Source organism: Microtus oregoni, unplaced genomic scaffold, assembly GCF_018167655.1.
Source record: "Microtus oregoni isolate MIOR12 unplaced genomic scaffold, Mior012 000007F_ref0000211, whole genome shotgun sequence".
NCBI lineage: Eukaryota > Metazoa > Chordata > Mammalia > Rodentia > Cricetidae > Microtus > Microtus oregoni.
In genome coordinates this window covers 34,785,263-34,803,340 of record NW_024543066.1, presented here as the reverse complement: position 1 = coordinate 34,803,340, position 18,078 = coordinate 34,785,263, and positions in this window count along the sequence as shown.

Below are 18,078 nucleotides of genomic sequence, written 5' to 3'. Positions count from 1 at the left end.
GATGGGGGAGAGAGAGGGATAGAGGGAGATATAGTGACTTTCACTTCTATTTTAATAAATAAAGCTTGCCTGAAGATCACAATGCAAAACAGCCACACTAGTCAGCCATACAGGCCAGGCAGTGGTGGCACACACCTTTAATCCCAGGAACCAAAGTAGTTAATCATAGGGGCTTGGTGGTGGTGGTGTACGCCCTTAGTTCCAGCTCTAAAGAGGAATAGAAAGTGGAATGACACCGTTGTGCAAATATATCACATTTTCCTTATCCATTCTTCAGTTGAGGGACATTTAGGTTGTTTCCCGGTTGTGGCTATGACAATCAAAGCTTCTTTGAACATAGTTGAGCACATGTCTTTATGGCACAATTGATAATTCTTTAGATATATACCCAAAAGTGGTATTACTAGGTATTGAGGAAGGTTGTTTCCTGATTTTCTGAGAAATCGCTACACTGACATCCAAAGGGACTGTACGAGCTTGCACTCCCACCAGCAATGGAGAAGTGTTCCCTTTACCCCCACAACCTCTTCAGCATGAGTTGTCATCAGTTGTTTTGATCTTGGCCATTCTTACATGTGTAAGATGAAACCTCAAAATGGAGTACTACACAGCAGAAAAAAGTAGCGATATTTTGAATTTTGCAGGCAAATGGATGGAGCTAGAAAACATCATTTTGATTGAGGTATTCCAGATCCAGAAAGACAATTATCACACTGCATCCCACATCAATGCAAGTGCCACTAGCACAGGGGCCCCTCCCAACCCTGCCACCCAAAGCACTGCAGCACAGCAACCTGACTCTTCACCACACTTGGCTTTATCAGGTTTAGCCCAAAATCTACTGTTTGATTGAGTGGCCGAGCACCATCATCAAATGGCCAATCTAGAACATGGATTCTTTCTTTTCACCTGCAGCTTTATCATGGGGAGCACCCCAAACTCGAACCAAAGTGGTCACTCCATGCTTCTGAAGTTCTGTGAATTTGTTGAGAATAGCCTTGGTGAGGTTGTGAGTTATCAGAAAGTGCATGTTCTCATAAGAGATCTCCACAGAGGCTGGACGTTCATTATGGCAAGTAAAAAGTGTGAGTGTGCGTGTGTGAGCGTAGTAGGAAAAATGGGGTGGGGGGCTTCAATAAATCTTGAAATGTTTCTCAGCACAAAACATTAAAAAGACCTTAAAATGCCTACTATTGGTCACTGTTTTCTCTGTTCAACTTGTTTACTCCTTACAAAGCTTGTCTCTTCAACACAGGCAGAAGTATTCAGAATCCACTTCAACAATCCAAATCCAACTAGGGTCTCAATGTCTGCAGATGGATACTTTCAGCCTCAAAAAAAAAAAAAATCCAACAATATACAAAATTTAAGCAGCCTTTAAACTACATTTAGGCAATACTGACACAAGTTAAAAGGGTGAAACATTTGTTTACATGATGCTTAATTTTACTGGAGTCATTAAAAGAAATTTGCTTGTAAGAAAAAAAAAAAAAACCGCCTACCACTTCTGAGGCCATTCTCAGAGTCCAGAGTCTTCAAGGAAATGTTAGCTATGACACATATATGTGCCGAGCTCACTTGTCAGCGAAAATCCTGTGTTGAACTGGGCAGAAGTCTGCCCTCACACTCAGAATTACCATGAATTTGCAAAGTATATTCCAACAAAAAACGCTGGCGAGCTGGGGACTGAGCATTGAAGGTCGAAGGAGGCTGGAGCGCTGAGAACCCTCTCTCCTCAGTCACCATAGCGGCACTGCAGCAGTGCATGTCCACGAGTCCAACTTGCTGCTCTGCTGCCTCTGCAACCCCCCTACCGCCAGTGTCAGTTGGCATCGCCTCGCGCCCTTCTCAGCCGCCACTGCCGCTCCAGCCTCTCCTAGATGACAACCGTTACAGCATGGACGATCGCACTGCCACAACCCTTGATTCTGTTCTTATGCTGCCACCTAGGTATCAGGTTTGGGGATGATTTCTGAGTTTGTCTGGGTTGCAGGGGTGTTTTGTTCCTTGGTTTCTCTTTCCTTGATATATTTTAGGAGTGTGGTGGGTGTGTGTTGTCTGTTTTACTGCTCTGCTTGACTTGTGTGTTAAAGGGGCAGGTGCGGGGGATGCTTGCTGGTGTTAATCCACAGGAGGTGTGGACAGTGGAGAAGGGAAAGCTGCAGCTTGTTTTCTGTTGCAGTGCGAAGGGAGAGCCCGGGAACTGGGCAGAGTGTAGCAAACGAACAGCGCACTATTTTGGGTGTATAAGCGTCTACCTTGTGGTCACCACTGCTCCTAACATCCCACTGCCCCATGGACCACTCAGTGCACCTCTGATGTTCCTACTCTGTTGCAGGTTATGGGAGACTGAGAAGAGCGGAGGATGATGTGGATCCCAGGTTCATGTGGGAGATGCTCTTCTGAGACCTCTGCCTTCGGTTTTCCAGCGCTCATGTAAGTCCATGAGAACTTCTGTGGCCGACAATGAATCCGCTCCAGATGCCTGTGTCTGAACACTTGGTTGCCGTCTGATGGCTCTGTTTGGGAGGTTATGGATCTTTTGAGAGATGGAACCTTGCTGAAGTCACTGGTCCTGGGATTTGCGATTTTATTTTCCTAGTTGCTGATCCCTGCCTCTGCGTTCCCCCTCAACCATCCAAAGATATCTCAGTGTGAATGCAGTCTGTTCAGCCAACTTCTTCCTACCATAATACTACCATTTCTTTCTGCAGCATGATTAATTAAAAACCCAGAGACAGATATTGCAGTTCAACCTGAAGATCAGAAAAGCACAGAAACCATGGTACTAGAGAGCTCTTAACTCTATGAAATACCCAGACAGAAAGAAAGAGAGTTCCTGTCTTTCCTGCCTTATATTCCTCTCTTGTACTGGGGCTAAAGGTATGTACCACCACTGCCTGTCCTATGTGGCTAACTAGTGTGTCTATTTTGCATTCGGAACTTCAGGCAAGCTTTATTTATTAAAATACAAATAAAACATCACTACATTTCCTCTTTTTGTCTAAAATTAAAAAGAAGGCTATAACTAAGAAAAAACTACATACTAAAAAAACAATAAGTATATACAATATATACAGACAGTAAATACACAACTATGTCTATTCCATTTGCATTTGACAAATTATGAGAAAGTACTTCATATCTATCCTATCTTGTGGAGTCCAAAGTCTTGTACCTAATTTAATGTCTATCATAACTTTATGTCTGTGCCTGTTAAACAAGAAAAACTATAGCTATAGCTATCTTGACTTCCACTCACTCAGAGACCCAAGAAGGAAATATTAACTGAGTAAGTAAGAAGTGCAAGCAAGCAATTTCTAAATTGTGAGAAATGACAGAAACAGCTGTCCCAACCCAGAGTTCCTCTGCAGAAAGAGGAACTTTCTTTGAAGTTCCTTTGAAGCAGAATATTCTGAAGGACTGTCCCTCCTTGTCGTTATTTTGAATCCTGCTCGTCCAATCAGGACGGCATACTGTTAACAGTTGAGGGAAGGACGTTTTCTTGCCCAGTGGATTACTTTTGACACAAAGAATGTAAACTCTATGTAGAATTTCTGTGATAATGATTATCTTCTTTGAAGTAGATTGGTGCCGCCAGGAGCAGACATATCGCCTTGTCATAAAAAAGAGCCTATGTTATTAAAATATCTTAAATGAAATATCCTGTAATAATCAGAAGTGTTTGAAGATGACTTGTCTATCAAAAATTTAACTTCTTTTGACCTTGAAAACATACCTAATATGATATGTAAACAAGTTACATTAAATAAGTGACTAATTACTAACCTGAATTTCCTTATTATTAGTCTAAACAATTGGTAATAAAGCATTCAAGGACTAGAAGTCTGCATTATATTTTTAAATGAGCTGTATATGTATAATACCTTGCACAAGATTGGAAACATATGTACAATATGTTTTAACAAAATTAATCTCAAATTTGTATCAATATTCAAAATTTATATACAGTATGCAAAAGTATATTCCAATGTAAAAGGTCTAAAACTTGTAGTTGCTTTTTAAAAGTAGATTCAAAAACCTAACTTCTTATTTTATGATATCTATATCCTCACATTTTCTTTCCAGAGTAGATTCAATAAACAACCCTTTTATCCTATCATATCTGTTTCCCCTCTGTTGCTTTCCAAAACAAGATCCTTGAATATAATTTCCTTTATTTAGCTTTTTCCTGACCATTACCAATAATAACTTGTAACCAACACTCCTAAACAATGACCAAGATCCATAATGCATTGAACAACCAAAACCCACCCACTCTACCCCTTTGGAATGTGGGTGTCATATTCTTAAACTTACTTCCTGCTTTTTGGGCTGATGGTATCTTTAGGGGTTTCTGAAAAGAAGAATTTTTGGTTAATTGTAAAGTCCTGAGAAAGGTAACTTTATCATTTGTTGTGTAGTCTAGTATAATGGGAAAGTTCGGGGCTTGTGTCAAGTTCTGGTTAGAGCAGTCTGTTCGGCTGATCACCTTAGCAAGCCACCTAAATTGCCCTAAGTAGTTTTTAGTCCAAACCCAATCTTTAAGTGGTGCTATAAGCTGAATTGCAACATATGATCCTGGTGGAATCGTTGTTGTGGGGCTCCATCTTCTTCCTGGAGACTTCCAAGATTACTGCAGGAAAATTTACTGTTCACTGTGAAAAACCTTAAACATTATTCATTTCAAAATGGACAGTCTGAATTTTGATTGAAATATATTAAAATAAAGGTAACATATAGACAAAAATAAGTACAGGGAGAAGTAGAATTTTGAAAGCAAAATTTTGATAACCTTATTCCCTAGATTTTTCTTTCCCTTCTGTCCGACATCAGGTGGTTCTTCTGATATGAGACAGAAACTTTGACTTTTTCTGTTAACAACATGCTTGGAGTTAGAGAAGGAGAGGCACAGTCCAAGTTCAAAGTCAGCTTTTATTATTAAGTGAGTTGGGACTATCATTATACTGAGAAGAAAGGAGATATGTATTTTATGTGGTGAGATTTTACCCCACTGAGAATATTGGTATCATAAATAAGATTTTGCTTTGCTAGTTGATTATTTTTGGATAGCTATCCTTTCTTCTTTAGATGTCTAAGGTCTCTTGATGTCTCAAAGATGGTTATTTTTTTATTTTCCTGTAAAAACAGAAAATGAAACCTACTCCAGCCCTTGTGAGGTTTCCTTGCAGTTTGTAGGATTGTCCACTCTGTGGATGAGTTGTCATTTCTGTTTACCAAGAATTTTCTTATTTTGAAATTGAATCTGGATTGAATTTGATGATATTCATAGTTTTTCTTCTGTGGAAACAAGAGCAAAACCCTTTCCCCAACCTAGCACATCTCCTGGTTTTCATTCTGAGGTCAACACATCCTTGAAGTTCACGGGCTGATTAATTCAGAAGTTTTATCTATTGTCCAATGTCTTTTTACAGCTGTTTTCCCGTCCTTATTAACATTAAGAAAATTCGAGGCTAATAAAGTTTTATGCAATCTATTTCTAGGGGTGATTTTACATCCCTTTCTGCTTCTTTAACATATCCTTTATAGTTTGATTCGATATTCCTATAAATACCTGACCTGTGGGATTATTTGAAATACCTGTAATATGCATTATATTATAATAAGCATAAAACTGTTTTGTTTTCTTAGAGACATATGCTGAAGCATTGTCTGTCTTTCCCTGTGCAGATATACCTACGATGGCCATATCATCTAGTAAATGTGTGATTACTGAATCAGCCTTTTCTGAACTAAAAATAATTGCCCATTGAAAACCTTTATTGGTATCAATGGTGTGGTGTACATATTTTAATTTTCCATTTCCTACAAAGTGGAACACACCCATCAGACAGATTTTATTTCTTTGAGTTTCGTTTGGATTACATCCTGCAGGCAGTGGTGTTTGGTAAAAAACAAGTCAGACCTCTCCTATAATTTTCTTTTCTGGTTGCCATGTGATGGAAAAGTCACTTTTTGAAACATTTTCCTTTGACATGATTTTGTTTTATGAAATTCTGAGACCTTCAGCACAATTTCCAATCAATTATTGATTGATTTCTGCATTACCTTGTACTAGATGACCTCTGAGAGATTGCCTGTTGTTGTTCTGTGTTTTTGTATAGCCTGAATAGGCAGTGACTATTTTTTAGGGTATCTTATAACATCCTTTCCAGAAATAAGAGTTGGTTTATGGTCCATTTCAGTGACTGTAGGAATGCTCATGTGGATATTCTGTTGTTGTAACAGATCATGACCCCATGGATTCACTGCTACAGTAGCTACTTATGGCTTCAGCATTCTTTGCTGTCCTTCTTGCCCTATATATTCAACCCATCTCTTGGTTGGCTTTACCTGAGGTAGGGTTTTAATTCCTAGGAAGTGAACATTTGCCTCTTGAAGAAGCCAATGTGAATACCAAGATTCTGGGGTAATAATAGTGACATCTGAACCTGTGTCTAATAATCCTTTCATTAAAATGTTATATATCTATACTATCACTTTTGGCCTTTGATCATTCATAGAAGTATGCCAAAATATACATTTTCTATTTCCCTTTGGAATTTTTGATTCATCCTCTGTAGTTATTCCATCATTCAGAGTAATATTGTTTTTTTTTTTATAAAAGGCACTGGGTTTTCTACTTTTCCTGGGGAGGTGTCTCCTCCACCGTGACTGAGAATGACTGGACCACTTTTGATCTGGTTGCCTGTGAGAGTTCCCACAAGGAGTCTCCCAATGTTAATGGGTTGTCTTGTTTGTCTTGTTTAGATCTACATTTATTGGTCCATTGTTGGCCAGTTTTGTATCTTCTGCATAACCCAGAAGGTTTGGGCCTTCTATTTGGGTCATTCCCAGAAGAAATATTTCTAGGAATAGTGTCTACAATTCCTTCTCAGATGGCCTTTCCTACCACAATTAAAACATTTGGTATTTTGATGTCTCTTTATACCTTTTCAAATTGCTCCTCCTACCATCAATGTTACAGTCAAAGAACTTAACATGGACTATGTGTAGGATCCCTTTCTCCACTGGTGCTTATCTGATTTTTAAGGGCCCAATTATCTTTTTACATACTAAATTATCATTTTCAAAAGCCAGAAAGTCAATGAGTACTCATCTAACTTCTGGATCTGCTACTCCTATTTTTTTACAGCTTTAGTTAATATTCGCAAAAAGACAATGAATAGTTTTCTTGGAACTTGTATAGCCTTAATGTATATTCAATTCTTTTTGACTGCTTATTGACTCCTGTCCCAAGCATTCAAGGCTGCTGTATGGCATAGGGACAAATTGTGTGCTGTGTATAGAGCTTGACTATTTGGATCAGCATAATGGCCCTCACCAAAAATTTCATCTTGGGAGATCTTGAAACCTCTGAATCTACCTTGATGTTCAAGATCCTTAGCTTCCTTTCTCTAGTAACTCTCCCACTGTAGCTGTGGACTATGATTTAATACAGCTGAGACTCACTGAAGCCAGTCTTGGGGAGTAACTTATTTCTTGAAGCCCATGTCTTTACAACTGCCTCACATATGGCGAATGCATGCCATTAGATACTACTGCATGCTTAATATCTTTTAGATCCTTCATACATATAGGGTCCTATTTACATTCTATATATCCTTTTGAGTATTTACTCTTTGTTGACTTTTCAGAAGTAGTAACAGGCTAAGTAGCTAAAACTCTTGGTAAGTCATGTCTGAGTCTGAGAGGGGCTGGCAATGTTAAGTCTTTCATTTCTTTTTCAAGCCCTCTAACACATTCATAAACCCTATTGTGAAGTCCTTGTCTTGTGCTTTAACTGTATTGCATTTCTCACAGTCTGCTGTAGTAAAGATGCTTGTCTGTAGAGGAGACATATCGTCCTAGCTGTTACTGATTGTTTTTATGCTGATGTCTAGGTATCTGGATCTCAGGTGATTGTACTTGAAGTTCTGGTATCTGGACATGTGCTGTGTTCCATGGTTTCTGTTATTTTTTTCTGATTTTTAGAAGAATGTGAAGGCTCTGGGTTACCTGGTAGGGAATGCTTCTGAAATTGTGCCAGGGGTGGCCACTGGCAGTTCCAGGAACAATGGTAGAGGGAAGAAGACGTCCTGGAAAACCGGAGGGTGAAAGGTCCTGTCTGCTGGACAGATCAAATGTCTTGAGCAGGTGCCCGCTTGAAAGCCTGGAGAGATGGTACCAGCATGGATGTCCCAAAATCTTGGCAGCTGAGGGTGTGGTGAGGATTAGTGTGTGAGGTCCTGTCCTTAAGAGGGAGAGGTAGGGAAGGTACCCTGCCAGTGGAGGAGTTGGACTGGGAGGTGATGGTTAAGGAGAAAGTGCCTGCCATAAAGCAGTTTAAAAGGGCTCAGGGCTGTAGGGGAACATGGGGTGGCCCTGAGGCGAGGGCCAAGATAACCTTAGTTCAGTGGAGAGCTCCTTGTGGGTTGGCCTGGGCACACATCTGGCAGGATGAGTGAACCTGTAAAATAGAATCTTGGAGATGGGTGGGGTTAAAAGGGGCTCCAAGAAGTGGAACAAAGCTTTGGGGAAGCGGCTAAGGATTTCTCCACCCAGTAAATGTGCTGGGCAAGCCGGTATCACTAAGAAAGAATGAGAGAAAAAATGTTCAAGTGAAAATAAAAGTAATGGACTTACCCGCCACTTGTAGCATGACCCTAGGCTAGGAGAGGGTTACGGGATATACCACGTTTCGGCAGCATCAATCTTCTGCAAGGCTGAGACGTTTGAAGGCTGGCCCAGTTTCACTTGCCGATGGTGATGAGGCCAGACCTCCGTGGCTTGGCATAGATATCAAGCCTGCATGGGGGCACTGTGATTTCCAGTGTCCAGGTTGCTGGCAGATAGAGCACAACCTCGAAGCAGGTGTAGTGCAATATCGTGCCATGTGACCATTTAGGCCACCCTCGATAGAGCCCTGTGATTGACTTCCCTTGCCCCCCTTTCTGTGACCTTAGGGCAGCTGGTAAGGCCTGGGCCTGTAGCTTGTAGCTTTGTCTGTTGGGAAGACTCAGCTGATTTTTTTTGGGCATTAAAAACTTGAAAGACCATTTTCACCAATTCCCGTATAGGAGTTTGGGGATCATCTTCAACTTTTTTTTTTTTTTTTCTAAAATCTGGTACTGACTGAGGAAGCAGAATGATTAGTAGAAAAGGAAGCTAGCCACTTTTTTACCTGAGATGGATCTGAAAGAGAAAATGGAGCAGGGGAGGGACTAGCCTAGTGCACAGAGGGTGTCCAGGAGTGGAGCAGTGAGGTAGGAGGGGGAGGGGAAGGTGGAAGTTGACCATGAACTTCCAAATTGGAAAAAGGAGGGGAAAGAATGTTGCTCCACAGGAGGGGTTTGGAGTGTGGGCTTGAGGAAGTGGGGGAGGGGCCAGTGCCTCTGGCAGCGTGGTGCTTTGAGAGAGACTGGCTAAGGGGGAAGGGGTGAGAGCACAGAGACCAAAAAACCATGGACAAAAAAAAACATATATATGTGTAAGTTTTGTTCATTTGTATCAGGCAGGCTCAATTTAAAAGATTTTTTTTGTAAGAGACTTACAGGGGCAAAAACAGACCTGGCTTTGAACTGGAAGTGCCAATTTAGAGTCTATGCCCAACCACATGGCCTAAGACCATTCCAGAGCGTCCTCCAAAGTGGCTCTTAGGTCCAAAAGGGGTCGCGGAGATTGAGTGTCCAGCGTCCTGGTACACACAGATCTCCACCTCAGCCAACCGTGATCCCGCAGGATTGACCACAACCTTACTCGAATTCCCAGCGTGAGCTCACGACCTCAATGGAAATCCAAAAATAAGTACGAATGGGTCCCCCCAAACCCTATAGCATAGACAAGAAAAGGAACTCACCAAGGCACAGTCACTGCAGCCCAGAAGCCGGTTTTAAGCATGGTGAAGAGAGCTCGAAAGGTAGACTAGGGGCTTTTCAACACGTGGCCTGCCACGCGGAAAGGACCTGCCCTAGCTCGGTGGGAACCTCCAAATGTTAGGAATATTTCCTAAGCGAGCTCTCTGACGACACAAAAATTCCCAATCAAACCAAATCAAAACAAGCCAAATTAAGAAATATCCAGGTTTAATGGGAGATCTGCGCTCTCGGGTGGCCCCAAGGGGGAAACCGGGAAGCTGCAGGAATGCGAATTCGGGAGGAAGAAAGGGGGACTCTTGTTCTTAAAAAATATCCCTTGGGGTCCCCCGCCCCGCAGCAAACTCTGGCGGGTCCCAGCAGTGCCAGGCGCCCGCTCTAGGTTCTGGCACCCAAGAGCAAGCGGCTACAGCTTCTCACCAGCGGGAGGGCAGGCACGCAGCGGGTCAGACATATAAACACAGAAAAATAGCCATAAATGTTTATTAAAGAGGGGGAGGAGAGAGAGAGAGAGAGAGAGAGAGAGAGAGAGAGAGAGAGAGAGGAGAAAGAAACGAAGGGAGAGAGAGGAGAAAGAAAGGAAGAGAAGAGAGGCAGAGCCCCTGTGTGGAAACAGGAAGAGAGTGATGGCGGGGCGGAGGTCAGGAGTTAAAAGGAGTGGGTGTGACTAGGGCAGGGATCAAAAGAACAACAGGGACCACGTGTTCTTCTTTTGGGGGATCATTTAGGTACCCTGGGGAGTGGTCCTGACCCCACCCCCAGGGAGGGGTCATGACTGGCCTGCTGGGATTTGAAGTCCAGACCAGGCCTGGGGGCTGAGATAGATGCCAGGGACTGGGGCCTAGGCTCCCAGCCTAACACTGACCATGCATACTTCAACATTGCCAAAGCATAAATTCCATTTATTCATTCATGTCTGTGTACCACATGTTTGAAGTCTCCAAAGAGGTCACAATAGGGAGTTGGAGCCCCTGGAATTGGTGAGTCAACTTGAGGGTGCTAGGAACTGAACCCAGCTCCTCCCAATTACAGCCAGTATGTTGTGCCATCTCTCTTGCCACCAAATTCACAGTATTTGTACATGATCCATATGCTTTAGAGTTTTCCACACGTACAAGATTCTAGTGAGTCTCAGTGAGGTTCATGAGGTAGAGGTTCCTTTGTGTACTTGCCTTAAGGCAATTCAGCCTTTTTAAGACTGGCAGATAGCTCTGTAGGTAAAGCAATTGCCTTGCAAGAAATCAGAGGACCTGAGTTCAAACCACTCAAACACATGTAAAGCTGGACACAGTAGGGTGTGCCTATAATTTCCGGGCTCCTCTTGGGAGAAAGGGAGAGGTGGAGACAGGAAACTCTTCAGAAACTTGAGGGTCAGCTAATTTACAGAAGGACACAACAAAGAGATCATGGATTAAGCAATGTGGAAAGTGAGTGACTGAAGGTGCCCTCTGACCTTCTCGTGAGCACTATGGCACACTTGCACACCTGCCCTGCATGCACATGCCTGTTCCAGTGAGCACACACACACACACACACACACACACACACTGACATACATGGTGGAAGGCACCAGAGGCTCACCAGCTGAGGTTGTCTTTGGCTTACAGAAGCAATGGCACATGTGAACCTGAACATACACACAAACACACATGCAACTATATACATGAACATGTGCATACATGTGCAGATACACAAGGAGGAGATGACTCAGATGATAAGGACACTAGCTTCTCTTCCAGAGGACCCTAGGTTGGATCTCAGATCCCATGTTGGTCCATTCATACATGCACACACATCCTCTACTTCTGAAGTTCACAATACTCATTTCTGGGAAAGTCTAATCAAAGGTTGAGCCAAGAACTGTTTAAACTAATTCCAAGGTCAAACAGCTGTATTTGTAAAAACACTAGCATTTATTTATTTAGGTTTTTAAAAAAGATTTACTTGTTAATGTATTTTATGTATATGGATGCTTTTTCTCCATATATATCAGCACACCAGAAGAGGGTATTAAACAGTTGTGAGCAACAATGTGTGTGCTAGGAATTGAACTCAGGACCTTTGGAAGTGCAGTAAATAAGCCATATCTCGATTCCTAAAACTTGCATTTAATTAGAGTCATAAGAATCACTTATCAATATATGTACAACTTATATTCATTTCTAATAAGTGTCACTACATAACTGATTTCACCAGTCAGCTTTCTAATAAAGAGTGCTCAGGAATTTGTATGTCAAAATACTTATTTTCTCTTTTGCAGTTTTAGACAAAACAGAAACCAGAGAGAGACAGAAGAGCAATGCTTAAACTCAAAATCTGAAGACAGGTGAGCAGAAATAAACTTAAGTAAAATAGCTCTGGCAATTGCTTAGAGCTCCAGTTGTTCTCATTTGATCATAGGGAGGGCAAGGATAGGGAACTCGGGGTTTATTTCCCAGCAGTCTTCACAACAGCCTTAGAAGGCCACAGGCTAAGGGATTGGGGATGGAGTCAGCTGGGAGAGAAGCTGGACAGCTGAAAGAGAAGCTGGACAGCTTAAGAAGAAACTCAGCATCGTCTGTATTTTCTTGTTAACTTCTGAGCAGCACTGGGGGAGAGGGAACAAACACCTGAACTAGCCATGCTGAACTGAAGAGAAATTCGAAGTTCACCTTCAGGCACATCCAGGAAGTCATGACCCCTTCTGTCCTCCTCTCCTTCTCTTTTCCTTACTTCTTGATCTCTCTCCCCAGACTTCTCCTATTTATTCCCCCTGTTCGCCAGCCCCACCTGTCCTTTCTCCTGCCTATTGGCCATTCAGCTCTTTTTTAGACCAATCAGGTGATTTAGACAGGCAAAGTAATACAACTTCATGGATTTAAGCAAATGCAACTTAAAAGAATGGAGCACATCTTTGCATCATTTACCAAATGTTCCTCAACATAAACAAATGTAACCCATCTTAAAATAATATTCTACAACTAGATCCCAGGTCTCTTGCCTCAGTAAGACAAAGATGTCCCCAGTGTTCTTAAGTTTGTAGGAATGTGCCCCATTGACTGAAGTCAAATAAGCAGTAGACAATTGTGCCAGCACCCAGAGCATTCCTGCAAGCCCCATCATGCACCAGGGCACAGAATGCTTTCCGATTTGAAAGAAGGAACTCAAGCAGCCATGTGCAAAGAGAGCCAATGTGAGCTACCTAGGACAGAGAGGGCCTGAGGAAATAAGCTCCACAGGGAGCAGAAGCCAGGAACAAATCCAGTCCTGGGAGCTAACCCAATCCCAGAACACTGGTAGATCAGGATTGAGCCAGTAATCAGATCCAGTGTCAGCAATCTCCACCAGAACAGGTCCAACTCCAAGCCAGGAACTTCTGCAGGAGGGGTTCCAGATCAAAATTTAGAGAAACAGATCAGCACCAGCAAACTAAGCCAAAGTAGGCCTGAGACAGCAAACTCCAGGAGAGCAGAGCAAAACACAGGAGTGCTGAGCTATTTCTCAGAAGAGGAGTAACCAATGGGGTAACTAGAACTGTGACACTGACTGTACTATGAGGAACAACCATCTGAGCATTGGATTCACTGGCACCTTGAAGATTATTCAACAGAATCTCAGACAGCCCCAACCAAACCTATTAGAGGAAAAGAAGAGTAGAATAGGTAAGATAACATGCTACACCACAAAGAGCAACACAACACCAGTAAAACTTAAAGACCCTACAACAGCAAGACCTGAACAACCAAATATGGATGAACCGGAAGAGAATGACCTAAAAAAATAACTTCAGGACAATGTTTGAAATTCTTAAAGATGAAATGAGAAATTCCCTTAAAGAAATTGAGGAAAAGACAAACAAAAAGTTGGAAGATAATCAGTATATTTCTTAAAGAAAACCAAAAAAAGAAAAAGAAAAAAAGAAATCAAACATGTAAAAGACACAATCCAGGACTTGAAAACTGAAATAGAAACAATAGGAAAACACAAGCTGAAGGAATTATAGAAACAGAAATCATAAGAAAAAGATCAGGAACCATAAACGCAAGCCTGAACTGAAGAATACATGAAATCTCAAGTGCTAAAGATACAATAGAAATCATCAGTTAGAGAAAACATTAAATCTAAAAAAGCTTAACCCAAAATATCCATGAAATATGAAAGACCATGAAAAGGCCAAATCTTAGGATAATTAGCTATAGAAGCAGGAGAAGAAGTTCAACTCAAAGGCACAGAAAATTTATTTAACAAAATCATGGAAGAAAACTTTTCCTACCTAAAGAAAGATATTCCTAGGAAGATACAAGAAGCTTACAGAACACCAAATAGACTGGATCCAAAAAAAAGTTCTCTTGCCACATAATAATCAAAACACTAAATATACAGAGCAAAGAAAGAATATTAAGAGCTGCAAAGGAAAAAGGAAAAAGGAAAAAGAAAAAGGTCATATAAAAGTAGACTTATAAGAATTACACCTGACTTCTCAGTGGAGATAATGAAAGCCAGAAGATCATGGTGAAGCGTTATGTAGACATTAATAGAGACCAAGGACGCCAGCCCAGACTATTATACTCAGCAAAATTTTAATCACCATAGAAGAACAAAACAAGATATTCCATGACAAAACTAGATTTCACCAATACCTAGCCACAAACCTAGCCCTACACAAAATACTAGAAGGAAGACTTCAACCCAAGGAAGATGGCTACACCAACAAAAACACAATTGATGAGCTCATAACAGCAAAATCCAAAGAAGAAAAAATGCACAAATTAACACCAACCACAATGAATACTACATTAACAGGAGATAACAATCATCAGTCATTTATATCCCTTAATGTAAATGGACTCAACTCACCTATAAAAAGGCACAAGCTAACAGAGTGGATAAGAAAACAGAATCCATCCTTCTTCTGCATACAAGAAATACATCTTAACCTCAAAGACAGACATTGTCTCAAAATAAAGGGTTGGGAAAAAATATACCAATCAAATGGACCTAAGAAACAAGCAGGTGTGGCTATCCTAATATCTAACAAAATAGACTTCAAGCTAAAATCAGTCAAAAGAGACAAAGAAGGTCATTTCACATTAATCACAGGAAAAAAATCCATCAAGAGGAAATTTAATACTGAACATCTATGTCCCAAATACAAGGGCACCTTCATATGTCAAAGAAACACTTCTAAAGCTTAAATCATACATTAAACATCACATGCTAATAGTGGGAGACTTCAACACTCCCCTCTGAGCAGGTCAATCAGACAAAAAATGAACAGAGAAATAAGAGAACTAACAGATGTTATGACTGAAACGGGCTTAATGGACATCTATAGAATATTCAATCAAAACAGAAAAGAATATACCCTTTTCTCATCACCTCATGGAACCTTCTCAAAAATTGACCACATACTTGATAACAAAACAAACCTCAACAAATAAAAAAAAATTGAAATAACCCAATGTACCTTATCAGATCAACATGGTTTAAAACTAGAAGTCAACAGCAGTACTAATTCCAAAAAACACACAAGGACATGGAAATTAAACGATGCTCACCTGAATCATCAATGGGTCAATGAAGAAATAAAGGGGGAAATTAAAGATTTTCTAAAATTCAATGAAAATGGCCACACAACATACCCAAATTTATGGGACACAAACAAAGTAGTGTTAAGAGGCAAGTTCATAGCAATAAACACCTACATAAAGAAACTGAAAAAATCCCACAGGTGTGAATTAACAGAACATTTGAAAACTTTTAGAACAAAAAGATGAAAATTCACCTAAGAGAACTAGACGGCAGGAAATAATCAAATTGAGAGCTGAAATCAATGAAATAGATACAAAGAAAACAATAAAAAGAGTCAACGAGACAAATAGTTGGTGCTTCAAGAAAATCAACAAAATAGACAAAATTTTGTCCAAACTATCTAAAGGCAGAGAGAGAATATCCATATTAACAAAATCAGAAATGAAAAGGGGTGTTGAAGAAGGTGCCACGTGCTGTGTTCCCGGCACCTGGCTGCCCAGCTAGTTTACACCCAAAATAATTACACGGAAACTGTATTCATTTAAACACTGCCTGGCCCATTAGTTACAACCTCTTATTGGCTAACTCTTACATGTTGGTTTAACCCATCTCCATTAATGTGTATCACCACTTGACTGTGGCTTACTGGCATGAGCCTAACCAGCGTCTGTCTTGGAGAGGAGAGCTATGGTGTCTGCCTGACTCTGCTTTCTTTCTCCCAGCTCTCTGTTCGGTCTACTCCACCTATCTAAATTCTGCCCTACCAAAAAGCTAAGGCAGTTTCTTTATTTGACCAATAAAAAAAAAAGCAACACAGAGAAAGAAGACCCTCCTACACCAAAGGGGCACATAATAACAGACATGGAGGAAATGCAGAGGACCATCAGGTCTTATTTTGAAAAACCTGCACTCTACAAAATTGGAACACTTAAAGGAAATGGACAACTTTCTGGATAAAAATCACTTACCAAAATGAAATCAAGACCAGATAAGCAAATTAAACAGACCTATAACTGCTGAAGAAATAGAAACAGTCATCAAAAGTCTCCCAACCAAACAAAGCCCAGGACCAGATAGTGTCAGCCCAGAATTCTACAAGACTTTCAAAGAAGAATTAATACCAATAGTCCTCAAATTATTCCACACAATAGAAACAGAAGGAACATTGTCAAACACTTTTCATGAGGCTACAATTACCCTGATACCCAAACCACAGAAAGACATTACTAAGAAAAAGAATTATAGACCAATATCACTCATGAACATTGGTGCAAAAATACTAAATAAAATAATGGCAAATTGAATCCAAGAACACATCAGAACCTTCACCCACCATTATCAAGTCAGCTTCATCCTACAGATAGAGAAATGGTTCAATATACAAAAATCTCTCAATATAATCCACCATAAAAACAAACTGAAAAAAAAAACCCCACATGATTATTTCTTCTGATGCTCGAAAACCTTTCAACAAAATACAACATTTCTTCGCGATAAAGGTCTTGGAGAGAGCAGGGATACAAGGAACATACCCAAACCTAATTAAGGCAATATACAGCAAGCCAACAAACAATATCAAACTAAATGGAGAGAAGCACTGAAATCAGGAACAAGGCAAGGTTGTCCACTCTCTCCATTTAATATAGTCCTTGAGGTCCCTAGCTAGAGAAATAAGACACCAAAAGGAGATCAAGGGGATACAAATTGGAAAAGAAGACGTCAAACTCTCACTGTTTGCCGAGGATATGATAGTTTACATAAGCGATCCCAAAAATTCTACCAAGGAACTTCTATAACTCATAAACACTTTCAGCAATGTAGCAGGATAAAAGATTAACTTAAAAAAATCAGTTGCCGTCCTGAACACCGATGATAAAAGGGCTGGGGAAGAAATCAGAGAATCAACACCCTTCACAATAGCCACAAATAGCATAAAATATCTCGGAGTAACTCTAACCATACAAGTGGAAGACTTGTATGGCAAGAACTTTAAATCTGTGAAGAAAGAAATTGAAGAATGCCATGCACCAAGCCCCCGTGTCTGTGCTCTGTGCGCTAGACCCTAGTTCGCGAGCTTCGGGCAAGGGGCTGGAGGTTGAGAATACAGACGCAGAGACAGACCGACATGCAGACCTTTAAACACTAATACCAAAGCCCATCTTTAATAGCGCCATGGAGGCTTAAATACACTGCAGTCAATGGCCAACAGGTGAAAAGCCCATCCTCTGATCCTCTAAGCTAGGCACAGCTTCTAGTAACTTCAATTAGAAGGTTCTAGCAGGGTTGAGCAGCTGAAAGCCAGGACTCAATTAGTCACAACAGAAGACACCAAAAAGTGGAAAGATCTCCCATGCTCTTGGGTAGGCAGAATTAACATAGTAAAAATGGCAATCTTACCAAAAGCAATCTACAGATTCAATGCAATGCCCATCTAAATCCCAGCAAAATTCTTCAAAGACCTCCGAAGAATGGTGCTCAACTTCATATGGAAAAGCAAAAAGCCCAGGATAGCCAAAACAATCCTGTACATAAAAGAATTTCTGGAGGCATCACAATCTCTGACTTCAAACTCTACTACAGAGCTACGGTACTGAAAAATCCTAGTATTGGCATAAGAACAGACGGGAGGACCAATGGAACCAAATAGAAGACCTGGATATCAATTGATAGATCTTCGAACACCTGAGCTTTG